Source organism: Scyliorhinus torazame, chromosome 17 (assembly GCF_047496885.1).
Source record: "Scyliorhinus torazame isolate Kashiwa2021f chromosome 17, sScyTor2.1, whole genome shotgun sequence".
NCBI classification, from domain to species: Eukaryota; Metazoa; Chordata; class Chondrichthyes; order Carcharhiniformes; family Scyliorhinidae; genus Scyliorhinus; species Scyliorhinus torazame.
The window spans coordinates 137,532,996-137,559,011 of record NC_092723.1 but is presented as its reverse complement, the minus strand read 5'-3'; the positions used below and the strand labels follow the sequence as shown (position 1 = coordinate 137,559,011).

The 26,016-nt window shown below is 48.7% G+C and overlaps 1 protein-coding gene across 2 annotated transcripts in view; it reads right to left on the bottom strand.

The window, feature by feature from the left end:
- Positions 1-26,016, bottom strand: part of LOC140394178 (protein kinase C beta type) — a 532,929-nt gene that overhangs the window by 237,616 nt on the left and 269,297 nt on the right. The gene's annotated exons all lie outside the window — the stretch shown is intronic.

Genomic DNA, 26,016 nt, shown 5'->3' with positions numbered 1-26,016 from the left:
CAATTCATGAGGTGCATCGGGCTCATGACAATTCATCAGAATTGCCTCCCAGAGGACTTCCGGTGATGAGGATCTGCTGAGAAGTCGCACATCAGGTGGCTCTCCTCCCACAAATCTGAAAAGTAGGCTCGTCGCCCGAAAAAGCCTGCTGACACCAAAGAAACCATCCCCACACCACTACCAACAGCACGACGAGAAGAAAATGCCAAATAGCAGTCATTCCAGAAGACATGTAGAAACCAGGAGCGGAAAAAGCCTGGACAAACAAAAGACCGAACCAACTGACGCACGTGGCAGCGAAACCCGAGCCTTGCCAGAGCGAGGGGACCGGGCCACCGCTCAAGACTCCCCCGCACCAGGAGATGGGTGGAGAATGTTTCTCTCAAGAGAATTGAGAGAAACATCAGGAAGAGACAAAATCAGGCATCCAAGCTGCGGTCAAGGGTTTGGTTGGCGAGGCTCTGGTGACCATGCGGGCGGCCCTAGATAAAGCAGAGAGGCGACTGGAAGCCCAGGAGAATGCGATCAAAGAACTGGAAAAAGCTGCAACAGACCATGGTGACCGGATTGTCGCCCTGGAGAAAGAGGTGGCAAGGCTGGTCGGGACATGGGAATTTGAAGGGGAAAATCGAAGACCGGGAGAATCGATTGAGGCGTCAAAACCGACAGATCATGGGCCTGCCGGAGGGGACTGAAGGTAGGAACCCTATGTGGCCCAAATTCTGGGCAACCTGGTGGGAAGGGTTAGCTTCCCCAACCCACCAGAAATCAACAGAGTACATTGGTCACTTCGCACAAAGCTCAAAGCCAAGGAGCAGTCAAGGACAATAATCGCCAAAATGCACTGGTACCAGGGCCGGGGACGAATCCTGCACTGGGCGAGACAAACTGAAAACTGTAATTGGGAAGGCCACCAGATTCGGACATACAAGGACATTAGAGCTGACCTGGCCCAGCGCCGGGCAGAATTTAATAGGTCAAAGGCCGCGCTGTACAAAACGGTACAATGTTTGGGATGCTGTGCCCAGCCAATCTCTGGGTCATGCTGCTAGGCAGTGAGCACTTCCTCACGGCCTCTGCGGATGTGAACAAGTTCGTCACAGAGAACGGACTAGGGAAGATGCAGCAGGGACAGCAATGAACAGGACGAGACTCTTATTGTTTCTTTTCTACTTTCCGAATTGCCAACTGTGACCCATCATGTTGATCACTTAGTGTGGGATTGTACTGCCTCATTCTGGGGACGAGGGAGGAAAAAGAAGAAGATAAGAATGAGAGCAGCAGAGCACAGAAGGTGGTGAGGGGAATGGCAGACACGAAGCTCAGGGAACGGATGATGGGAGGATGCACAACTAGCCTCGGGAGAGGGGCCACAACACTGGTGGGGTAGCTAGCACTGGGAAGCATTCAGGAGAGGCCGCGGTGCATCTCCCGCAAGGGGGAAAGCGCCAGGTGAGCGGGGGGGGGGTCAGACATCGGTAACAGGGGGACAACTAGGGGAAGAAACAGAGGGAAGGGAGAAGGGGGGCAGCTACAGGGCGGGGGGGAAAGGAAGATGAGGGGGGGAAAGAAAACACAAGTGAAAAATGGGTAAAAATAGAGTGAGAGCATTAGGTTGGCTACAACAGGCCTCACATAGCAACCTGGAACAAAATGGCTCTGCAAGCAAACATTTTGCTGGGTTGCTGAACAAAGGGAAACGCTGGAGTGCAGGGGCTCACCTACATGGTGTACTCACAGTGGGCGGCCATGTTGGGTGCTACCGGGACAAAGGGAAACCCTGGAGCACAGGGACCCGACCTCACGGGGAGAACGATGCCCGTGGCTATCTTGGATGGCCCCTTAACAAAGGGAAACCACGGAGTGCAGGAGCACGTCCACAAGCTAAGTATGGTTGATCCTGCAGGAGCAGGGGCATAAACACCCCCCCTCCCGCAAATCAGGACAGTCACCTGGAACGTCAGAGGACTTAATGGCTCAGTGAAAAGATCCAAAGTCTTTGACCACCTGAAAAGTTTGAAAGCCGACATTGTCTTCCTCCAAGAAAATACACCTGAGGGAGAAGGACCGACTGCAAGTAAGGAAGGGCTGGGTGGGACAGACCTACCATTCCTGCTATGGGACAAGGGCCAGGGGGACAGCCATACTGTTAAATAAGAGGATGATGTTTACGGCGACAAGGACGGTTACGGATCCAGGGGAACGTGGTCAGAGGTTTTCTGGACAGGACACTCATACTGGTGAACGTGTACGCTCCCAACTGGGATGACACGGAGTTTATAAAGAAGACCATGGCAGGAATCCCCGACAGACCCACACCAAATCATCATGGGGGAGACCTTAACTGTGTACAGGACCCACGGACAGACAGGTCGAATCCCAAAATGGGGAAGACCACCAACATGGAAAAAGAACTTGGCAGCAGATGGGGGCAGTGGACCCATGACGGTTCACCCACCCAACGGAGGAGTTCTTCTTCGCCTCCCAAGTACACAAGGTATATTCACAGATCAACTTCTTTGTAGTGGGGAAATCTGTGCTTCCAGGGCTAGTAAAAGCCATCGTTATCTCAGTCCACGCTACATGGATGTGAGGTTGGAGTCGGGCTGTGTCCAATGCCCTCCATGGAGGTTGGACACGCCCTCCTGGCCGATAAGGCTTTCTGCGAGAAAATATCACAGGCTATAGACGGATATTACTAATAACCAGAATTGGGAGGTCTCACCCTGCACATTCTGGGATGTGCTGAAGGCTGTGATCAGGGGAGAAATTATCACATAGAAAGCATGGAGAGATGGGGAAGAGAAGGTGGCTAGGTAACAGTTAGTCGACTCCATACTGGAAGTAGTCCGGCGATACTCCAAGGCCCCGACCGTAGAAGTCCTAGCAGAGAGGGAAAAACTACAGATGGACTTTAACCTGCTCTACACAAGGAAAGCAGTGCACCAACTCCGCCAGCACGGTGGACCCTGTACAAGCACGGACACAAGGCTAGCAACCTGCAGGCTCATCAACTGAGAACGCAGGCAGCCACGAGGGAAGTTGCCCAGATTAGGGACAACAAAGGTAAATTAGTAGAGGAGCCGGATAAGGTCAATGAGGCATTCGAAACCGTCTACCGGGAGCTGTACAACTCCGAGCCACCAGCAAGGGACTTGAGGATGAAGCAGTTCCTCGATGGACTGGACATGCCAGTCGTGGGGGAGGATGGGAGATGGGGTCTGGAAGCACCGCTAGAACTGGGAGAAGTCATGGAGAGTATTAGCTTCATGCAGGCAGGGAAGGCGCCGCGACCGGACAGTTTCCCGGCAGATTTTTACAAAAGATTCACGATGGCACTGGCCCTAAACCAGCGGGAGATGTTCACCGACTCACTGACGAGGGACACCCTGACGCACAATCCTCAATCTCGCTGGTACCGAAGAAAGACAAAGACCCAACAGAATGCAGTTCCGACAGACCCATCTCGCTGCTAAACGCAGATGTAAAAATACTGGCCAAGATCCTAGCCAAGAGGCTGGAGGACTGCGTATCAGAGATGGTAGCAGAAGACCAAAAGGGCTTTGTCAAGGGTAGACAGCTAACATCAAACATTAGACGCCTGCTGAACGTTATGATCCCATCCAGGGAGAGAACACCAGAGGTGAGCAGGGAGACATGGAATCCAACCATGCCCAACAAAAAACACGAGACATAGCACCACACCAACGTAACTGGAGCAGGGTACAAGAACAGACGAGGGAAGAAGGCACGCCAGACAACTAGGGTTGTGGGGGATTGGGGGGTGGCGGGGTGGAGGAGAGAGAGAGAGAGAGAGAGAGAGAGAGAGAGAGAGAGAGAGAGAGAGAGAGAGAGAGAGAGAGGAGGACCCAGGAAGGAAAATGGGAGGGGGAACAGGGAAACCAGCCAGAATCAAAAAACTACTGGAAAACAAAAAGCAGGAAACCGTAGCCACTATTGTAAATAATGTAAGACAACTGATGTAAATGATCAAAACAGACCGATGTGCAAATATTTTTCTTTATCCTTTATCTCCTAATGTGTGTTCACACTTATCCTTGCTTTATATCCAAAAATCTCAAAAAGATATTTAGAAAAAAATTATATCCCAGTGGCAACCCAGGAATGAAATAAGGAAAGAATTATTTAAAATACTGTAATTGTTATCACTGCGCAAAAGGAGTATTCCAGGGCAATGGTTTTAGCAAAAGATGAGTATTGTATAATATTAAAGCTATGCCACTAAATAAAGAAGATGATAATTCTGGTTGGTATGCAAGAGGAAAATGGATGAAAGCAGCTGTAACTGACAACTGCTGAATGAAATGATTGTGCCCCCATTCCGCAACATCTGCTTGGGTAGTTTTAAAAACACAACTTGTTTAAATATGTTCTTTTTCCTAAAGTGTGTACCAATAGTACCAATATGGTAAACATTTCTAGTGATAACTTTGCAGAACTGAAAATCCCACCAAATCTATTTTAGCCCATGAAGGATAACCGAAACACAGAATGATTCTTCAACCAGTGGTTGGAGTTGCCTCTGCTATCATTCCTTACATACATTGGGATCTTTTACCTCTTCCTATTTCACCCTTAACCCATCATCCAAGTGCTGGGGACATTTATTTGAGGAAAATGTTCTGCCTTAACACTCACCATGTGTTACTCAACGGACAACTTTAAAAGTTGCTCAAAAGAAAATCCCCATCAAATAGAACAAACAATAATAGGATTTAACAAATGGAAAACATTGGATCTCAGGAGGTAAGAATAACAAAGCAATTCTGCCAGACACCCACCGTGGAAGATTGACACAATATTTAATGGATGCAACAGCAATTACTTACTGCTGCTCTGTGCTTTAAACATCTTCCTCTTACCTCTCAGAACCAGACAAAATAATTGCCTTCCTTATCATAAATAGGAATCTTTAAAATTAACTCATTGGGTTCAAAATTCAGAATCATAGTGCAGCTGGAGACCTTCCAAATCAGAGAAGGTCTCCAGTTTCCCTGCACTATGCCGGGAAGGATGAGCAGATATGCATCCACTGCTTGCGCCAGTAATCTCTGAACTAGTGCTATCTTGACATCACTCAGCCATTCTGGTTGATTTGGAGCTTTATAAAATAAAATATAAAATAAAGGATACACTTTTCAAGGTAGTGCAAGAACAGAGATTTAATGGGATATGTACAAAACTTGAAAGTGACAGGGAAGGTGGAGAAAGTGGTTAAAAGCCGTTCATGATCCTGGGCTTTATAAATAGAGGCATAGAACTCAAGACATCCATTACAATTGCCTCGATGAGTGCAGCTCCAATAAAACTCAAGAAGCTCATCATCATCCAGGACAAAGCAGCTGACTCATGTGGCACCCCATCCACTACTTTAAACTTTCATTCTCTCTACCATTGATGCACAGTGACAGAAATGAGTACCATCTACAAGATGCACTGCAGCAGCTCACCAATGCTCCTTTGACAGCACCTTCCAAAGCAGTGACCTCTACCACCTAGAATGACAAGGCAGCAGATGCGTGGGAACATCACCACCTGCAAGTCATACACTACTCATACTTGGAACTATATCGCTGCTCCTTCACTGTTGATGGGTCAAAATCCTAGAACTCCCTTCCTAACAGGAGTGTGGGTGTTCCTACAACACATGGGATGCAGCGGTTCAAGAAGATAGCACACCACACCACATTCCATGAATTAATCTAAAATAAGCTTAAGTGGTTTTGAAGGTTTGTGGTTTTTGATATTTTAAAGGGTCTGGATGATTGCCACTTGTATTGTCTTCCAAGTGAAATTACATATTTTTAAATAGCTAAAAGTTATGGATGCATTACTTTTTATAAAGCAAATTACAATGGATGCTTTGACAAAGTGATCTGAGTCGGAACATTAGCTCCCTTCTCTCTCTCCGCAGATGTTGTCAGACCTACTGAGATGTCCAGTATTTTCTGTTTTTGTTATTTTTTATAAAGCTTTTTTTACACATACTATGTAGGGTTCATTGATTTTGTACAGTGTATAGTGAGTGGGTCAATAGGCATGGAAGTGCCATAGCTTGGAATTGGGGACATGATGGGCCATAGTGGGTTGGGTGGAAGAGCAGAGCTCGGTATAGGGGCCATGTGGACGACCTTTTGAACTCGCCTTTTGAAAGATTTACTCATGCAGCCTGGGGTTCATAACGCCTCTGAGGGGCTGTGAACCATTACTCTTAAAACATGGCCTGAATTCATGAAAATTGCGAAGGAGTAGGACATGTTTATCTCTACAATGGAACCAGCCTACTACCTTAAAAGGCACTCCCGAAAATCAGACAACCTGGAAAAGGGGCCGGGAATCTGAGAATTTGGCCAGACCCCAATCAGACATTTTTACAGGACTCCTGAGTCATACATATCAACTTGGTGAAAGGCCAGGCTTTTGTATCCAGTTCTGAGCACCTGACTTTCAGAAGGATGTGAACGCTTTAGAAAGGGTTAAAAAAGATTCACGAGTCTGATTACAGGGATGAGGGACTTTAGTCAGGTGGGTAGAGTGGAGAAGCTTGGGTTGGTCTTCAAAGGTTGAAAGAGATATAATTGAGGTGTTCAAAATCATGAAGAACCTTGACAGAGTAGATGGAGAGAAACTGTTCATTTGGCAGGATAATTGAGAATCAGAGGACACAGTTTAAGATAATTGACAAACGAACCAACAACAGAAGGGACACTTTTTATGCATTGAATGGTTAGGATACGGAATCACTGCCTGAGAATGTGGTGGAGGCAGATTCAATTGTGCTATTAGACCTGGGGAAAACATTTAGAGGACTACATGGAATGGGCATGGAACTGGGACTAGCAGGGTTGCTCTCACAGAAAGCTGCCATAGACTGGTGTCAATGGTCTCCTTCTGTTGCAGCTATTCTATGATTCCATTTGCAAACGTAGACCTCACAGGATCTATCAAAGTATCTGCTCGTCAGTCACCTAACAAGATGTGTTTAGCAGCAAGAGGGTTCAGAACTGGTATTACTTAAAGGGTCAGGCACCCAACTTTCATGTTAGATAAATTAGAATAGCTTCTGCCAACTGTCTCTGGAAGTACAATGTTTTTGGAAGTGTTGTGTTTAGTTCCAGAGTTCTGTGAGAAGTGTTGCTGCATTCTCACAAGAAGGGAAGAGGATTTGGTAGCCTGTCCACATAAAGGCCTCAATATGTACAGAGGCCACAGTTGTAATTCATCAGGGTCTGCAACATGACAGGAAGACTGAGCAGAAGTGTGGAGAGCGGGTGTTCTATATATGATGGCAGAGCTGGATTCCTTCATGCTCCTCGACAGTGACAGGAGGCTGCAGGCAGGCCAGCCAATACACCCAACATCTCTACATGCATTCCATTGTCTGCTGCCCCATTGAGGCCTTTATCTGGGCTCACCATAACAGAACATAAATGTGATCTCACTCTTTGGTGGGCTTGCATACAAACGATCTATTTATCCTGGTCCAGCTACAGCCCAGTGTTTCACCAGGTACAAATTCCAACACTACTCGGTATGTGCTGTCCCAGTATCTGAGCTGATAGCTCTGTGTTTCACTGTTGCTCTGTGTTGCACTGTTGCTCTCTTCCTTCCTCCTGTGTGTGGTGGGCAGGCAGGCAGACAGTTTTTGTGTGTCTGAAAGCAGGAAATCTGAAAGGGAAAAGGTCAATATGAGGGAAAGGGGGGAGCAGAGGAAGGCAGGGGGTCCATGGTCACACCATCATGCCAGACAGGAGGATGTGGGCGAGCTGGAATTTGAGAAGGTTCATACAGCATGAACCGCCATCCTCAAATTTTCTTAGCATGAACCGCCATCCTCAAATTTTCTTAATGATATGATGCAGCTCTCCCCATTTTGCAGAGAACCATCTCCTCCATCGGACTTAGGGAGATAGATGCATTTTCTTTTTTATTCATTCAGGGGAGTGGGCGTCGTTGGCTAGGCCACCATTTATTGCCCATCCCTAATTCTCTGTAAACTGAATGGCTTGCTGGCCATTTCAGAGGGTATGGAGCCATGTGTAGGCCAGGTTAGGTAAGGACAGCAGATTTTCTTCCCTAAAGGACATGAGTGAACCAGGTGGATTTTTACCCCAATCGACAATGGTTTCTTGGTCAGATTTTTATTGAATTCAAATTTCACCATCTGCCATGGTGGGATTCAAAACCAGGTCCCCAGAGTAGTACCCTGGGTCTCTGGGTTACTAGTCAAGTAACAATACCACTTCACCACAACATCATTGTCTCCCAAGGATTCTGCTTTGTGCTCTTCTGTCGTGCGCTACCTTGTCCTGCAAGAAAGCGGGCAGAATGTCAGTAATTGTGTTGTACTGTGGTGATGTGTCAACCACGACAGCGGAGTAGTTGGATGTATGCACAAGCAGTGGGAACTGGGTGTGAAGTGAGTATCATTGGAATGTGTGTGAGGGTGGAATGAGGTGAGAGTCCTGAGTGTCAGAGAATGTTAATGTGTGAGTAATGGGAGTGTGATGCCATTGAGCAGGTGAGAGGTTTGTTGTGTGGTGAGTAGGAGGTGCTGTGCAAAGATGCATTCACTGACTCAAACACACTTGTTCTTTCGTTAAGCATCTTTTGGCACATCTGTCAGGTCCTCAGGTCAGACTTCCGAAATTCTGAGAGTGGTGTTTGAGGACTTCCTGCCACTTCCACCTGCCAATCCACACAGAACCATGGCATCTCTCCTTCTGTCCACCTCCATAGCTAAAGTCTCCGGCCTCGCAGCCATGTATCTGCCTGGCGTTTCATTTCAAAGTGCAATAAGAGAACTCCACAGGGTTCACTGGGTTTACACTTTTGCAAGTATTTCTCGTCAGTTATCACAACTTTGCCTTCTTCCCACTGGTTTTTTAAGGTTTGAGCATTCCCTAATAAGAAAGTTAGGCAGAAATGTTTGCACCACTAGGAGATGAGAGCCAAGACAAGCTGAATTGATTCACTGAAATTTCCTCTGCATCTTTGAGCATGACTAGCTGACCTTTCACGACTTGGCTGAGGTCAAAGGAACTAAAGGAATTGTGAACCGAGTGTTAGTATATGAATAGACTGCAGGGGCAGCACGGTGGTGCAGTGGTTATAAGTGCTGCCTCACGGCACCGAGATACCAGGTTCGATCCCGACTCATGGTCACTGTCCATGTGAAGTTTGCACATTCACCCCGTGTTTGCGTGGGTTTCGCCCCCACGACCCAAAGATGTGCCAGGTAGGTGGATCGGCCATGCTAAATTGCCCCTTAATTGGAAAAAATGAATTGGGTACTTTAAATTTATGGGGAAAAAGTATATTAATAGACTGCAATATCCCTGAAATGAAGAACTTGTCGTATGAGGAATGGTTGAGGACTCTGGGGCTGTACTCGGAGTTTAGAAGGATGGGGGGGGGGGAAATCTTATTGAAACTTACAGGATACTGCGAGGCCTGGATAGAGTGGACGTGGAGAGGATGTTTCCACTTGTTGAAAAAACTAGAACCAGAGGACACCATCTCAGACTAAAAGGGACGATCCTTTAAAACAGAGATGAGGAGCAATTTCTTCAACCAGAGGGTGGTGAATCTGTGGAACTCTTTGCCGCAGAAGGTTGTGGAGCCCAAATCACTGAGTGTCTTTAAGACAGAGATAGATAGGTTCTTGATTAATAAGGGGATCAGGGGTTACGGGGAGAAGGCAGGAGAATGGGGGTGAGAAAATATCAGCCATGATTGAATGGCAGAGCAGACGCGATGGGCCGAGTGGCCTAATTCTGCTCCTATATTATGGTCTTATTAGGCTGCACCAGAGTTAGTGCAGTTCAATGAGCAATAGTAGAAACTATTTTGGGTTTAAGTTCACAGAAATAGAACCTCTTAATATTTCTGCAGGAAGTCAAAGAGGAACTATGGGAGGTTCGGCCGTAATTTGTCAAACCTCCTTGGATATGGAAGTTGTGACAAGGTTGCCAATTTATTACCTCTATTCAGGAAGGGAGAAAGTCATGAACCAGATAATTATACATCAGTCAAGCTAACACCGTAGTGGGTTAGCTTCTCGAGATTATGACGTGATAAATGTAATCATCACTCAGAAAGACATAGGTTAATGAAGAACAGCTAGCACAGGTTAGATAAAGTCAAGTTACACCTGATAAATTCAATACAGTATAATGTGCTTACACAATGAAGACACAATAGTGTACTTGTACAATTGCGGTTGGTTTAGCTCAGTTGGTTGGACAGCTGGTTTGTGATGCAGAGCAAAGCCAACAACACGGGTTCAATTCCCGTACCGACTGAGGTCATTCACAAAGGCCCTGTCTTCTCAACCTGAGGTGCGGTGATCCTCAGGTTAAATCACCACCAGTCAGCTCTCCCCCTCAAAGGGGAAAGGAGCCTATAGTCATCTGGAACTTTGGTGACTTTACTTTGTACCTCATTTGGTGTAACATAAAAATTACAGTGTGGTATGTGGTATGATATACTTAGTACTAGGTAGTACATGGTACAACACAACATGTATACTGTGGGTACATAGTGGGCTATATATCATATATTATGATAATTTCTACACACAGTACATCATAGTATTGCATAAAGATCAATGTAGTACATGTTTCTGATTTCAGCCAGGTCTTTAAAGGCAAGCTAGTCATAACCACACATTTCCTGGGATAGAGGAAACATTGGCACAAATCTTCCGGTCTCCAGATTGTCAGATGCTGGAGATACGATGGAAGATGCACGTCAAGAACCGGTGGAAATTCTGATGCACAGACCTATGTGGGAATTGCCCAGGATGTTTAAGCTTCCGGTGGACAATTCTCCTGCTGCTTGGGACTCTCTGTAAATGTCTCAGACTTTGAGACTTGGGACAGGCACAGATCCATGCAATTTACCTTAAGAGTTATCCAGGATATGTTAAACAGATTAAAACCTAGTCTAACATCTGAGTAACTCTGCAATTGACACCTCCTCCCACTGCCTCCAATCACCTCCTTTTTCAAAAAATATTTTTATTCTCCTCCTTTTTCACATTTTCATCCAAATTTACACCCACCAACAAACAATCAACAATAACAAATACAATATCAATCCCCTGGCCAACAATTCCTTCCCCCACACCAACCCCCAAACAACCCTCAACATTTTAAATACAAACATCAAAGAAAAGGAATCAGGAATCCACCATCAACCCATACATAGTCACCAACAACATACACAGTCCAACCCTACACCCTAATGTTCAATGTCATCCAATTCTTGAAAGGGCATAATAAACAAAGCCCATGAATTGTAGAATCCTTCCAGCCTTCCCCTAATCTCAAACGTCACATTCTCAAGTGTTAAAAACGCTCAACAGATCCCCCCCGCCTCACCAGGGTGGGGAAACTGACCTCCACCCCAACAGGATCCGTCTTCGGGATCCCGCACCCACTTCCAACCCCGGCCGATCTGATACCCCAAATGTGGCCTCCCGAGGACCCGGCTCAAGCCTCACATGTACCACCTTCGAAATGACCCTGAACACCTCCCTCAATACCCCTCCAGCTTTGGGCAGGACCAAAACATATGAACGTGGTTTGCGGCCCCACCCCACCCGCCCCCGTAACATTCACAAACATCCTCTATCCCTCAAAGAGTCAGCTCATCCTCGCCTTTGTGAGGTGCGCTCTATACACCACCTTCAGCTGTATCAGCCCCAACCTCGCACACGAAGTTGAGGCATTCACCTTCTAGAGCACCTCACACCACAACCCCTCCTCCATGCCCTCTCCCAACTCTTCCTCCCACTTTGTCTCAATCCTCTCCAGCAGTGCCTTCTCATCTCCCAGCCGACACCACCCCCTTCTCCATCATCAACACCTCCTTCAACAGTTCGCCACTGGAAAGCTCTGTATCTCCTTCTTTGCAAAATCTCAGACCTGCCTATACCTAAACATTTCCCCCTGCCCCAATCCATATTTCACCCCAGCTCCTTCAATCCCGCAAACCGTCCCGCGAGAAACCCCGACTCCCTTCTCCCATCTCCGAAAACCCCCATCCCACTTCCCTGGCTCAAATCTGTGAATCCTCCGAATCGGCATTTCTCTTGACCCCACCCCCAGCCTAAATTGCTGGCACAGCTGCCTCCAGATTTTCAGCATCGCTACTACTACCAGATTTCCTGAATATTTCCCTGGAGGCGTCGGGAGCGGGGCTTTTGCCAACGCCCTCAGCCCCGACCCCTTATACACTCTCCTCCATTCTAACCCACTGGGAGTCTCCCCCCCCCCCCCCCCCTAACCCAGCTCTCTTACCTTCTCCGCTTTCACTGCGCTGTAATAATATAGTAAATTCGGAAGACCTAACCCCCCTGACTACCGTCCTCTCTGCAACAGCACCTTCCTCATCAAAACCACCACCACCAACCCCCCGCCCCCATATAAACAAGGTAATCATCTTTTCAACCTCCTTGAAAAATGCCTTTGGCAGGAAGATCGGCAGGCATTAAAAAATAATCAAGAATCGCGGCAACACGTTCATTTTAATTGCCTGCACCCGACCTGTCAGCGACAGAGAGAGACCATCCCACCTTGTCAGATCTGCTTTCACCCTCCCTAAGACTAGTAATGTTGTACCTGGGGAGCACCGCCCCCCCCCCCACAAATCACGTGCCACCTGTACCTCCAGATACTCCAATCACCTCCTTGATCAGATCTGACTACACCCCTGACCCAACACAACTACCTCCTGGCCCAGCTTGTAACTCCCACATGACCTGATTAACCTCCTTCATAATTGGACTACCCAGCACAACCTCACACCCCGTTGGATCTACTAACTGTTTGGGGTTCTTTAAAAAATCAACTAAACACATACTGGGAAATAAAATGATACTCAGAAATGCTGAGTCTGCAAAAGTATAGTCAACTTATTAAAAAACGAGTGAACTATTGAATCCTTAATGTCATGTCTACGGATTCTAACAATGTTTCAAAGGATGTACCATGTAAACCCTACTGAAAGAAACAATATGAAGCCATATTCAGCAAATTGCAACAAACTAGTAACATAGTAAGGCTAGACTAGTCATGTAGTAAAGACTTGAGCCGTGAGAGAGAGTACATGGGAAACTGTACTGTCAGGGGAATAATAATTAATCTTGTGATTACTGTCTAATTAACTAATTGTCTATTAAGTGATTGACACCTTTCTGAACGAATCAGGGAAGGGTCTCAGCTGAGAGGAAAAAAATAATGAAAAATGAATAAGGGACTAAACGATAGATAAGGATTTACTTAAGAATATGATCGTAAGAAATTTTTTTTTAGAAGAAAAGATTCGTAAGAATCATGTGCAGTGTAAAACAGGTTAATGATTCACCTTGAGCCCATTATGCACTCCTGTCCTGGAAATCTCACCCCATGAAGCCCATAGTAAACTTTTACTTGCAACAAAATAAACAGAACTGCAGCCATGATTCCACTTTTTGTTTGCAAGATAATTATGGACGCAAAAGCCATCTAACTCCATTCATCTCATCTATCCCAGAATGACATCCTGACATACATAGTTGGGGCAGGAGTAGGCCATTCAGTCCCTCAAGCCTGCTGTCAGTCAATAACATTGCTACATCATACCAGTCACTACAACCCAAAAGTACTTAATTGGCTGTAAAGAGATTTGGGACATCATGAAAGGTGCTGTCTAAACATAGGGACAGAATTCTCCCATCTGGGAATAAGTCTGTTGGCAGGAAAGGGAATGGAGAGTTTTCCCCAGTGCGGAGTCCGGTGAGAAACCACACCACATTTTCTGACATTAACCATATTAATTATGTAGCTGGGAATTTAGCGCCATATTCCATGGCAGGACAGGCATGATGCCGCAGGTCCAGCTGTCATGTCTCTGTGCCATAGGATCATAGAATCACTGCAGTGAAGAAGGCCATTCATCCCATCGAGACCACACCGACCCTCTGAAAGAGCACCCTATCCAGGTCCATGCCTCAATCCTATCCCCGTAAAGCAGTAACCCCACCTAACCTTTTTTATGAACACTAAGGGCAATTTAGCACAGCCAATCTACCTAACCTGCACATCTTTGGACTGTGGGAGGAAACCGGAGAACCCGGAAGTAACCCATGCAGACACAGGGAGAACTCACAAACTCCACACAGACAGTGAACCAAGGCTGGAATTGAACCCGGTCCCTGGCGCTCATGCAGCTGTGCTAACCACTGTGCCACTGTATTAAGAAGGCACTCATTATAACTGACCCAACATTGAAGAAAGAAGATGGACCTCCTGAAAAAGATGGATCTTCAGGAACACGAAGGCTGGAAGATGGCCCTCCTCAATGATACCGAACCTGAGTGATTCACCTGTCGATGCTCTCGCCCACTGCTGTGGAATTCCAGAGTCCAAGTTTACTGGCAGCCTCCATCCTGAACTCCAGGCACAACCCAAGCATTCTTCAGGTGAGCCCCGACTTCTGCATGTCTCGTTGTTTCAGACATGTTCTGGACTTTTTGCTCCCTGCTGATGTAGCAGAGAATTGGGTGTGGGTGGAAGATTCCGGTTGGGCCTTCATCTGCATCCCATTAAAAGGATAAGAATCATTCTAATGCCAGTTTCCAGCAGGTTTCATGGAGAATACTAGTGAAAGATCCCGTGGGAAATTCAACCAGCATAAAACCGATTTTTGGACCCCAGCTGAAATCACTCCGCCCCCCCCCCCCCTCCCCTTCATGGAACCCACCAGTGGCGACAGGGGAGAATTCCACTGTACGGTTCGTCTTTCTTTCATGACACCAGTGTGCAGTAGGCAGAGATTGTAACAATGGTGAAACTAGAGGCCTAATCCTGATTCTCCAAGGATAATTCATCACAGTGCAATTGACTGATGTTCGCAAAGTGGTGAAAAAGAAATAACTGAATTTACAAATCTTCAGTTAATCTCCCACCAAAGCCCCCAACCTCCTCCAAATCCCCCCCCTCCAACTTCCCCCCAAACCTATGACCCCCTTCAACTTTCCCCCAAACTCTCCTCCGACCTTCCTCCAGACTCCCCCAAACCACCCCACATAGCATCCAATTGGTTGCAAAATTACAGGGATTTGACTGATCATTTTTCAGGCAGGACCACTCAGTTACTGCTGCTGCTTGTCACCTTTAGGCAGCTGTGTGGTTTCCTAGCAGGCATTTAAAAAAAACAATTGCAAAACTGCCAGAAAGTCGGAAGCAACAGTAGCAACTAGTGAAATTGACCTGACACTGACAGGTCGGCATAGAAATATCGGAATTATCAATCGGACAGATCTATTCTAATGCCTGTCTTTCGGATTTGCAGCTCCGGCTGCTCAGCGTAGACGAGAAGCTGTTTGAAACATTTTTAGCCGCCGGACCCTGGTATTTGGCTGTACCCTCCCCATCTGGGTCCTGGAGCCAATTAGCCACTCACCCACCTATCCAATCATTCACCCGTTCACTAACCCACACTGAAAGACTTTAAATTTCCCTGGCTCTACTCCACTCAACGGAGCGCCATGACAGATGCTGCACTGCACATTTCTTTGACAGCTGGAATTGGAAGATCCCAGAAGAAATCCTCGCCATCAATGACAACTCTCATAGCATTGCTGCTGACTGGAGGATTCAGGCCATTGTGGTAGACAGGATACCACAATGTACCATGTACACGAACCATTTATTGCATATATTATATGCCATAATGTTCAGAAACTGTTTACTATATCACATACTACAATTCACTGTATGTACTGTATCTGTTGCACAATCGACTGCGCATACTTTACCACATGCAACAAAAAAAAGTTTCCATACAAGAATCATTCTCACCAGAGGGAAACAGAACCTCCACGTGGTAGTTCAACTTGAAAACATGCAAACTAATTCAGTGAAGTACCCCCAGTCTAAACACGGAAAACCTACTGAAAATTCTATCATGCAAAGTGATGCAAATAGATATTGATAAGTTCGGTGAGTAAGAAACAAGATGGAGGATAGGGTATAATGTAAGAAAATTTGAGTTACTGACTTTAGCAGTAAGAATAGAAAGCATAATGTGTTTACAAGGCGTGAAACTTTTAATGTTGATGTTTAGAGAGACATTGGCTGTACTCGCACAAGGAATACAGGTAAAGGTACAGCAAAAAATCAAGGCAAATAGAATGTTGGCCTTTACTGCGAGGTTTCCATATTGAAGGGAGGATATGCTTGCCTTGGAGGTAGCATAGTGGCACAGTGAAGGTTCCCTTGGTTGGTTACTGGGTTAAATAGGTTGTCCTTTGTTGAGAGGCTGTATAAATTGGGCCTATACTCTTCAGAGTTTAGAAAATGAAGATGGGATCTCATTGGAATATACAAGATTCTGAAGGAGCTCAACAGAGAAGGCACAGATATTATTTCCCTCGATGGCAGAACCTAGAATATGGGGGCACAGTTTTAGGATAAGGGGTTGAACTTTAGGAGCGAGATGAGGAGAAATGTCTTTCCCAAGAAGGTTGTGGATTCTACCCAAAGGGTCCATTACTGAGTACATTTAAAACTGATAGATTTCTGGTCTCAAAAGTATCCAGGAATATGGGGATCAGGCAGGAGAATGGAGGTTTTTTTTGAAAAATATTTGTATTCAAATTTTAACATAACACGCATAACATTTACCAAATAAAACCAACCCAAACTAAAACAAAACCCCCAGCCTCACTTCCTAAAGCCCCCCCACCATCTTCCCCACCTCTCCCCTCCCCCCTAGCAGCTGGCGACAACCAGCTCCCCACAATGTAATACAAACAAACGCCATCTCTTGTGGAACCCCTCACTCACCCCACTCAGAGCAAATTTCACCTTCTCCAAATACAAGAATTCCATTAGGACTCCAGCCGTGTAGACGCACAGGGTGGAGAAGCTGACTTCCACACCAACAGAACCTGCCCATGAGCGATCAACGAGACGAAGGCTAAATCACTGCCCCGGTCCTGTCTGCAACTCCAGCATGTCTCACACCTCAAGTATGGCCCCCAGGGCACTGGCTCCCAAGTCCACATGTAAAATTGCCGACATGGGGCTGAAGAACGACCCCTAAAACTTCTCCAACTTCGGGCAGGACCGAAACACGAGCACATAATGTTCCAGAAGATGGCGTCAGAGCGAGGCGACACTCTGCGAGCTCTCCCCAACAGATCCACTTTTTACTCAACTTATACTCGTTCTAATCTTTTAAAATTTAATTCCAAGACTAACATTATTACGAACCTCTCTCTTTTATCTTTTCTTGCAGGCTTGAACATCTTCCGAGGCCCGTGGAGACATTTTGACCCGACCCGACCTCTGCGACCTGGAAGTGGATTGGGCTCAAACCGGAAGTGAAGCCCTGACCTCGATTTGGAGCTGACACGGACCTCGGAGCTGCCATCCCGGCCTAACAACCGATGCCAGGCCCTGGATCGCCAGGCCCAGTCCTCGGAGCTCCCAACCCGACCCTCACCAACAAGACCCAGCCCAACTCGACCCCGAGAGACCCGCCCAGCAACCCGACCTACCTGGAGATGGAAGAAAGAAAAATCCACGTGGAGTCCCGACCGGGCCTACTTCAAGACCCGACCCCAGGAGCGCCCAGGGAGGGAACAGAACACGAGACTCAGCCCAACCTGCCCCAGGAAGCCCCTGCCCACGGCCCAGGACCCCCGAAATGGCAGAGACCCCGTGCAAGGACCCAAACGCGCTGCAAGGTATTCACGTGCCGCAGAACACCGGGACCCATCTGGATCGCAAACATGTCCCCCTAGCAACCCCTCTACCTCAACCATTGCCCGGGACCCTGCCAGACGCGACCCCGGAAACGTAACCAGCGCCCTGGTTCCCGCCAGCACCCTGGACTCCGCCAGACGCAACCACCTACCTTCCACAAGGTCAGACTTCTCACATCGGATCCCAGGATTATCCAGCCGCAGCCGCCGACCGTGGAAGCGAGGGAAACGTGGTGGTCTGCAGGTTAGACTGAAGCAACGCGGTTTCAAGACCCCTCTCCCCAGCATACTCCTGGCAAACGTCCAAGCGATCGAAAACAAGCTGAATGAACTTAATGCCAGACTTACCTCTCATAGGGAAGTAAGAGACTGCTGGGTGTTCTGTTTCACAGAGACATGGCTCACCCCCGCCTCACCAGACTGTGCCATACAACCTGAAGGCTTCTCAATTCACTGGGCGGTGGAGATTTCTCTGGGGACAAGCTTAATATGGGGAAGAGTGAGTTGTTCGTAGTGCACCCGGGGGACCAGGAGAGGGGGATTGGTGAGCTCCCGCTAAAAAGGGCGGAGAGGAGTTTCAAGTACTTGGGGGTCCAGGTGGCTAGGAGCTGGGGGTCCCTACATAAGCTTAACTTCACGAGGCTGGTGGAACAGATGGAGGAGGAGTTAATGGGGTGGGATGTGCTGCCACTCTCCCTGGCGGGTAGAGTGCAGTCAGTTAAAATGACGGTGCTCCCAAGGTTTTTGTTCCAGTTCCAATGCCTCCCCATCCTGATCCCTAGGGCCTTCTTCAGGCAGGTTAACAGGAGCGTTATGGGGTTTGTATGGGCGCAGAAGACCCTGAGGGTGAGAAGGGTGTTCCTGGAGCGGTGCAGGGATGGGGGGGGGGGGGGGGGGGTCGGCGCAGCCTTACCTCTGTGGGTATTATTGGGCCGCCAACGTGGCAATGGTGCGTAAGTGGGTGATGGAGGGGGATGAGGCGGCATGGAAGAGGCTGGAGATGGCGTCCTGTGTGGGCACGAGCCTGGAGGTGCTGGTGACGGCGCCGCTGCCGCTTCCTCCGACGAGGTACACTACGAGCCCGGTGGCAGCGGCTACCCTCAAATTTTGGGGGCAATGGAGACATCACAGGGGGGAGGTGGGGGCCTCGGTGTGGTCCCCGATTCGGGGGAACCACCGGTTTGTCCCGGGGAGGATGGACGGAGGGTTTCTGAGCTGGCACAGGGTAGGTATTAGAAGGGTGGGGGACCTGTTTGTGGACGGGAAGTTCGCGAGCCTGGGTGAGCTGGAGGAGACGTTCAGGCTCCCCCCAGGGAACACCTTCAGATATATGCAGGTAAGGGCGTTTGTTCGGCGGCAGGTGGTGGAGTTCCCACGGCTGCCGCCACGCGGGGTCCAGGACAGGGTGCTGTCAGGGGTGTGGGTTGGAGAGGGAAGGATCTCGGCAACATATCAGGTGATGCAGGAGGAGGAGGAGGCCTCGGTGGAGGAGCTGAAAGGTAAGTGGGAGGAGGAGTTGGGCGAGGAGATTGACGAGGGGACGTGGGCAGATGCCCTGGGGAGGGTGAACTCTTCCTCCTCTTGCGCGAGGCTCAGCCTCATACAATTTAAGGTGCTGCATAAGGCTCACATGACCGGGACAAGGATAAGCCGGTACTTTGGGTGCGAGGACAGGTGTGTTAGGTGCTCAGGGAGCCCAGCAAATCACACCCACATGTACTGGGCCTGCCCAGCGCTGGAGGACTTTTGGAAGGGTGTGGCGAGGACGGTGTCGAGGGTGGTAGGTTCCAGGGTCAAGCCGGGCTGGGGGCTCACAATATTTGGGGTGGCAGTTTAGCCAGGAGTGCAGGAGGCGAAAGAGGCCGGTATTCTGGCCTTTGCATCCCTGGTAGCCCGACGAAGGATTCTTCTTCAGTGGAAGGATGCGAGGCCCCCAAGCGTGGAATCCTGGATCAGCGATATTGCGGGGTTTATTAAATTGGAGAGGGTGAAATTCGCCTTAAGGGGATAGGTACAAGGGTTCGTCAGGCGGTGACAACCGTTCCTAGACTTCCTGGCAGAACGTTAGAAGATGGTCAGCAGCGGCAGCAACCCCGGAGGGCGGGGGGGCTGGTTTGTTTGTCTTGAGTGGGCGTGTATTTTTGCCTTTGTGTTGATGAAGGCTGTTAATTTATTATTTATGTATATGGGGGGGGGTTGTTCTTTTCTTTCTGTATTTTGTTGTTGATATTTTGTGAAAATTTGAATAAAAATTATTTTAAAAATAAAAAAAATCACCGGCCGGACCGCACTGCGTCATCAGGCAAAGCGAAGGGTGGAGGGTATGCCTCCTCATCAACTCCTCCTGGTGCTTGGATGTGGCGACCCTGGCGACCTACTGCTCCCTGGACCTGGAATACCTGACCGTGACGTGTTGCCCATACTATCTTCCACGCGAGTTAACTTCAGCCATTATCACAGCGGTCTACATCCCACCGCAGGCAGAAGTGAGGAAGGCGCTGGACAGACTGTACACAGTAATAAACAACTACGAAACAGAACTCCCGGAGACCTTGTTCATCGTGGCCGGAGACTTCAACAAGGCCAACTTCAAGAGTGTACTGCCAAAATTCCACCAGCACATCTCCTGTCCCACCAGGGACGACAACACTCTTGACCACTGCTACTCAAAAATCAAGGACGCCTACTGTTCCATCCCCCGACCGCACTTTGGGAAATCAGAACATAAGACGGTGCTCCTTCTCCCAGCATACAAGCAGAAACTCAAGCGGGAGAATCCAGCTAAGAAGGTCGTGCATGCTGGTCCGAGGAAACAGAAGAGCTCTTACGTGACTGCTTCGAGACAGTGGACTGGTCCATATTTAAGAACTCAGCGATCAACTTCAATGAGTATGCCACCATCGTCACAGACTTCATCAGCAAATGTGTGGACGACTGCGTGCCAAAGAAAGCAGTACGTACGTTCCCCAAACGGAAACCATGGCTCAATCGCGAGATTGACTCCCTACTGAAGGACAGATCGGAGGCGTTCAAGTCAGACACAGAACATAGAGTGCAGAAGGAGGCCATTCGGCCCATCGAGTCTGCACCGACCCACTTAAGACCTCACTTCCACCCTATTCACGTAACCCAATAACCCCATCTAACCTTTTTGGTCACAAAGGGCAATTTATCATGGCCAATCCAACTAACCTGCACATCTTTGGACTGTGGGAAGAAACCGGAACACCCGGAGGAAACCCACGCAGACACGGGGAGAACGTGTAGACTCTGCACAGACCGTGGCCCAGCGGGGAGTCGAACCTGGGACCCTGGCGCTGTGAAGCCACAGTGCTATCCACTTGTTCGGGCAGCTACCGTGCTGCCCGAACAGACGACCCTGACCTACACAAGAAATCCAGGTACGACCTCTGCAAAGCCATCCGAGATGCCAAGAGAGAATATCAAACCAAGCTAGAGTCACAGACTCTCGGCGATTGTGGCACGGACTAAACAACATAACGGGCTACAAAGCGAAGCCGAGCAGTAGCTCCGGCAACAGCGCACCCCTCCCCGATAAACTCAATGCATTCTATGCTCGGTTCGAGCAGGTAACGAACAATCCGCTGTTGAGTGCCCCAGCAGCCCATAACTCACCCATACCCACCATCACAGCTTCCAAAGTCAGATCGGCCTTCCTGAAAGTGAATCTTTGGAAGGCGACGGGCCCGGACGGGATCCTCGGTCGTGCACTCAGAGCCTCAAGAAGACCACCATCATACCGGTGCCAAAGAAGAACCAGGCAACGTGCCTCAATGACTACCATCCAGTGGCCGACTTCAGTCGTAATGAAATGCTTCGAGAGGTTGATCATGAAGCGCATCACCTCCATACTCCCAGAACGCCTTGATCCACTGCAATTCGCATACCGCCACATGCGGTCCACAGCAGACGCCATTTCCCTGGCCCTACACTCATCCCTAGAGCACCTCGACAACAAGGACTCCTACTCAGACTCGTATTTATTACCTACAGCTCCGCCGTCAACACCATAATCTCAGCCAAGCTCGTATCAAAGCTCCAAAACCTAGGACTTGGCTCCCCACTCTGCAAGTGGATCCTCGATTTTCTGACCAACAGACTAGAATCAGTAAGAATGAACAACAACACCTCCTCCACAATAGTCCTCAATACCGGGGTCCCGCAAGGCTGCGTACTTAGCCCCCTACTCTACTCCCTGTACACACACAACTGCGTGGCAAAATTTGGTTCCAACTCCATCTACAAGTTTGCTGAAAGCGAACCCTCAGAAGGCAACGGGCCCGGACGGGATCCTTGGTCGTGCACTCAGAGCCTGCGCGGACCAGCTGGCAGAGGTATTCGCGGACATCTTTAACCTGTCCCTACTCCACTCCGATGTCCCCACCTGCTTCAAGAAGACCACCATCATACCGGTGCCAAAGAAGAACCAGGCAACGTGCCTCATTACGACTGAAGTCAATTGCTGATACGACCACAGTGGGCCGGATCTCGAATAACGATGAGTCAGAATACAGGAGGGAGATTGGGAACCTAGTGGAGTGGTGTAGCGACAACAATCTCTCCCTCAATGCCAGCAAAACTAAAGAGCTGGTCATTGACTTCAGGAAGGCAAGTACTGTACACGCCCCTGTCAGCATCAACGGAGCCGAGGTGGAGATGGTTAGCAGTTTCAAATTCCTGGGGTGCACATCTCCAAAAATCTGTCCTGGTCCACCCACGTCGATGCTCCCACCAAGAAAGCACAACAGCGCCTATACTTCCTCAGGATACTAAGGAAATTTGGCATGTCCACATTAACCCATACCCACTTCTACAGATGCACCATAGAAAGCATCCTATCTGGCTGAATCGCAGCCTGGTATGGCAACTGCTCGGCCGAGGACCGCAAGAAACTTCAGAGAGTCGTGAACACCGCCCAGTCCATCACACGAACCCGCCTCCCATCCATTGACTCCATCCCGCTGCCTGGGGAAAGCGGGCAATATAATCAAAGACCTCCTCCCACCCGGCTTACTCACTTTTCCAACTTCTTCCATCGGGCAGGAGATACATAAGTCTGAGAACACGCATGAACAGACTCAAAAACAGCTTCTTCCCCGCTGTTACCAGACTCCTAAATGACCCTCTTATGGACAGACCCAATTAACACTGCACCCCTGTATGCTTCATCCGATGCCAGTGCTTATGTAATTACATTGTATATGTTGTGTTGCCCTATTATATATTTTCTTTTCTTCCCTTTTCTTCCCATGCACTTAATGATCTGTTGAGCTGCTCGCAGAAAAATACTTTTCACTGTACCTTGGTACACATGACAATAAACAAATCCAATCCAATCCATAATTGGCTGGGCCCCACCCACAAATATCCTCCACCCCCTCAAACAACCACCTCATCCTCGACTTCGTTAGGTGCACTCCGTGTACTACCTTTAGCTGCATCAACCCCAGCCTCGCGCACTAGGTTGAAGCATTCGCCCTTCGCAGCACCTGACACCACAGTCCTTCCTCCAGCGCCATCCCCCGCCATCTTCCCACTTGACCTTAAACCCGTCTCCAGGGAGGCCCTATCCTCCTCCAAAATCTTAATCCCTCCCTCCAACCCCATCCACCTCCCTCCAGCAAAAAGGAGGGCAGTGCAACCGGAAAGGTCGGACCATTTTCACAAAATCCCACACCTGCATGTACCCGAATCCCTCCACTCACCTCAAACTTTACCTCAGCTCCTCCAGACTTGCAAACCGTCCTTCTAGGAGCAGATCCTTGATTTCCACCACCCCTTACTCCTTCCATCCCCAAAATCTCGCATCCATCCTCCCAGACTCAAACCCATGGTTCCCCCGAATCACCATCAACTTCAAGCCCGCCCCCAACTTAAAAGTGCTGCAGAAACTGTCTCTATATTTTCAGCGTGGCCACGACCACCGGACTCCCTGTGGCAAACGGAAGCGGCACTGTTGCCAATGCCCGCAACCCCGACCATTTACAAAAACCTGCCTCCATCTTCATCCACAAAGCCTTCCGTTTCCCTACTCTACCTTCTCAGCGATCGCTGCCCAGTAATAGTATAATAAATTTGGAAGGGCCAAGCCCCTGAACTGTCGCCTTTTCTGGAGCACTGACCTCCTAATCCTTGCTACCTTACCTGCCCACACAAATGACAAAATCAGCCTCTCCACCCCCATAAAAAACATTTTGGGCAAAAAGACCAGAAGGCACTGAAACAGGAATAAAAACTGCGGCAAAATGTTAATCTTAACCACCTGCACTCAGCCTGCCAAAGATAGGGGAAGGCGCAAATCCGGCTTAACCCTGTCACCAAACCCGTGAAGTTCAATTTACGGAGCCGAACTTATTCCCAAGCCATTCTCAGCTACCTAAAGGGGGTTGTTGGCACCCAAATGGCAAACTCCCCGCCCCAACTCCCACCCTTGAAGATACCACAAAATACTCACTTTTTCCTAAATTTAACATGTAGCCTGAAAACACCCCAAATCTCCTAAGCAGTCCCCCACTGACGAGACCATATTTAAGATGTACAACAGATCATCACTGTAAAGGGACACCCCATGTTATGCCGCGTCCCCCCCCCTCCCCCTGCTCACTATTCCTCTCCATTTATCGGAGCACAGTGCAATGGCCAAGGGCTCTATTGCCAGTGTGAACAGAAGGGGTGAAATGGGCACCCCTGCCTCTTCCCCTGTGCTGAGGAAAGTATCCCAAATTCATCTTGATTGTACGCACATGGGCCATCGGGTCCTTATACAACAGTTTCACCCAAACCACAAACTTAGGCCCAATCCAAAACCTCTACAACACCACATGATCAAACACCGTGTCTGCACCCACGCCACCACCACCTCAAACTCCTTCCCTTCTGCCAGAGAAAGCATTCCACAGACACCGCACATTGAACGACAACTGTCTGTCCTTCACAAACCCGGTCTGTTCTTCCCCAATCACCTTCGGGAGGTACTCCTCCAACATAAGGGCCAACACCTTCAGCAGAATCTTGGCATCCACATTCAATAACGATATTGGCCTGTACGACCCACACTCTATCTGGGTCCTTAGCTTTTTTCAGCAGCAGAGAAATGGATGCTTGTCCCATAATCTCCGCATCCTCGAACATCCCCACCAGCAACGGCACCAACCCATCCAGAAACTTCTTATAAAACTCCACTGGAAAGCCATCCGTCCTGGTAAGTTATCTGTCTGCAACTTCCCTACCACCACACTAACTTCCTCCATCCCACAGACTCCTCCAACCCTACACTCTCCTCCTCTCCCACCTCAGGACATCCAACTGCCCCAGAAACTCCCTCATGTCTGGTTCATCCTCTGGAGACTCGGACTTATACAGGTTCTTCTAAAACTCTTCAAACACCACATTGACCTGCGCCACCAACTCCCATCCTGTCCTGAACCATCTCGCTCGCCGCCACCTGCCGGCGGAGCAGGCCCACCAAGAATGCATAAAGGCTGGCTTTCTCCCGATACTCATATACAACCCCCTTTGCCCACCTTAATTGCTGGGAGAGGTTGAATAAACTCGGTTTGTTCTCACTGGAATGATGGAGGTTGAGGGGCGACCTGATAGAGGTCAACAAAATTATAAGGGGCATAGACAGCTTGGATAGTCAGAGGCTTTTCCCCAGGGTAGGAGGGTCAATTACTAGGGGGCATAGGTTTAAGGTGCGAGGGGCAAGGTTTAGAGGAGATGTACGAGGCAAGTTTTTTTTTTTTACAAAGAGGGTAGTGGGTGCCTGGAACTCGCTGCCGGAGAAGGTGATGGAAGCAGGGATGATAGTGACGTTTAAGCGTCTAGACAAAGACTTGAATAGGATGGGAATAGAGGGATACGGCCTCTGGAAGTGTAGAAGATTTTAGTTTAGACGGGCAGCATGGTCGGCGCAGGCTTGGAGGGCCGAAGGGCCTGTTCCTGTGCTGTATTTTTCTTTGTTCTTTGATTGCCTTTCCCATGGATAGCAGGTTAAACCTTGCCCGCAGCTCCTTCCTCCTCACCTGAAGATCCGGAGTCGGATGCTCCACATACCTTCCATCCACCTCCACAATCTCCTCGACCTCCTGTTGCTGCTCCTCCCTTGCCTCCCTGTCAACCTGAGCCTTAAACAAGATAGCTTCACCCCTCACTACTGCTGTCTTACGCTTCCCACACCACTGACGGTGACACCTCTCCATTCCTGTTAAATCCTA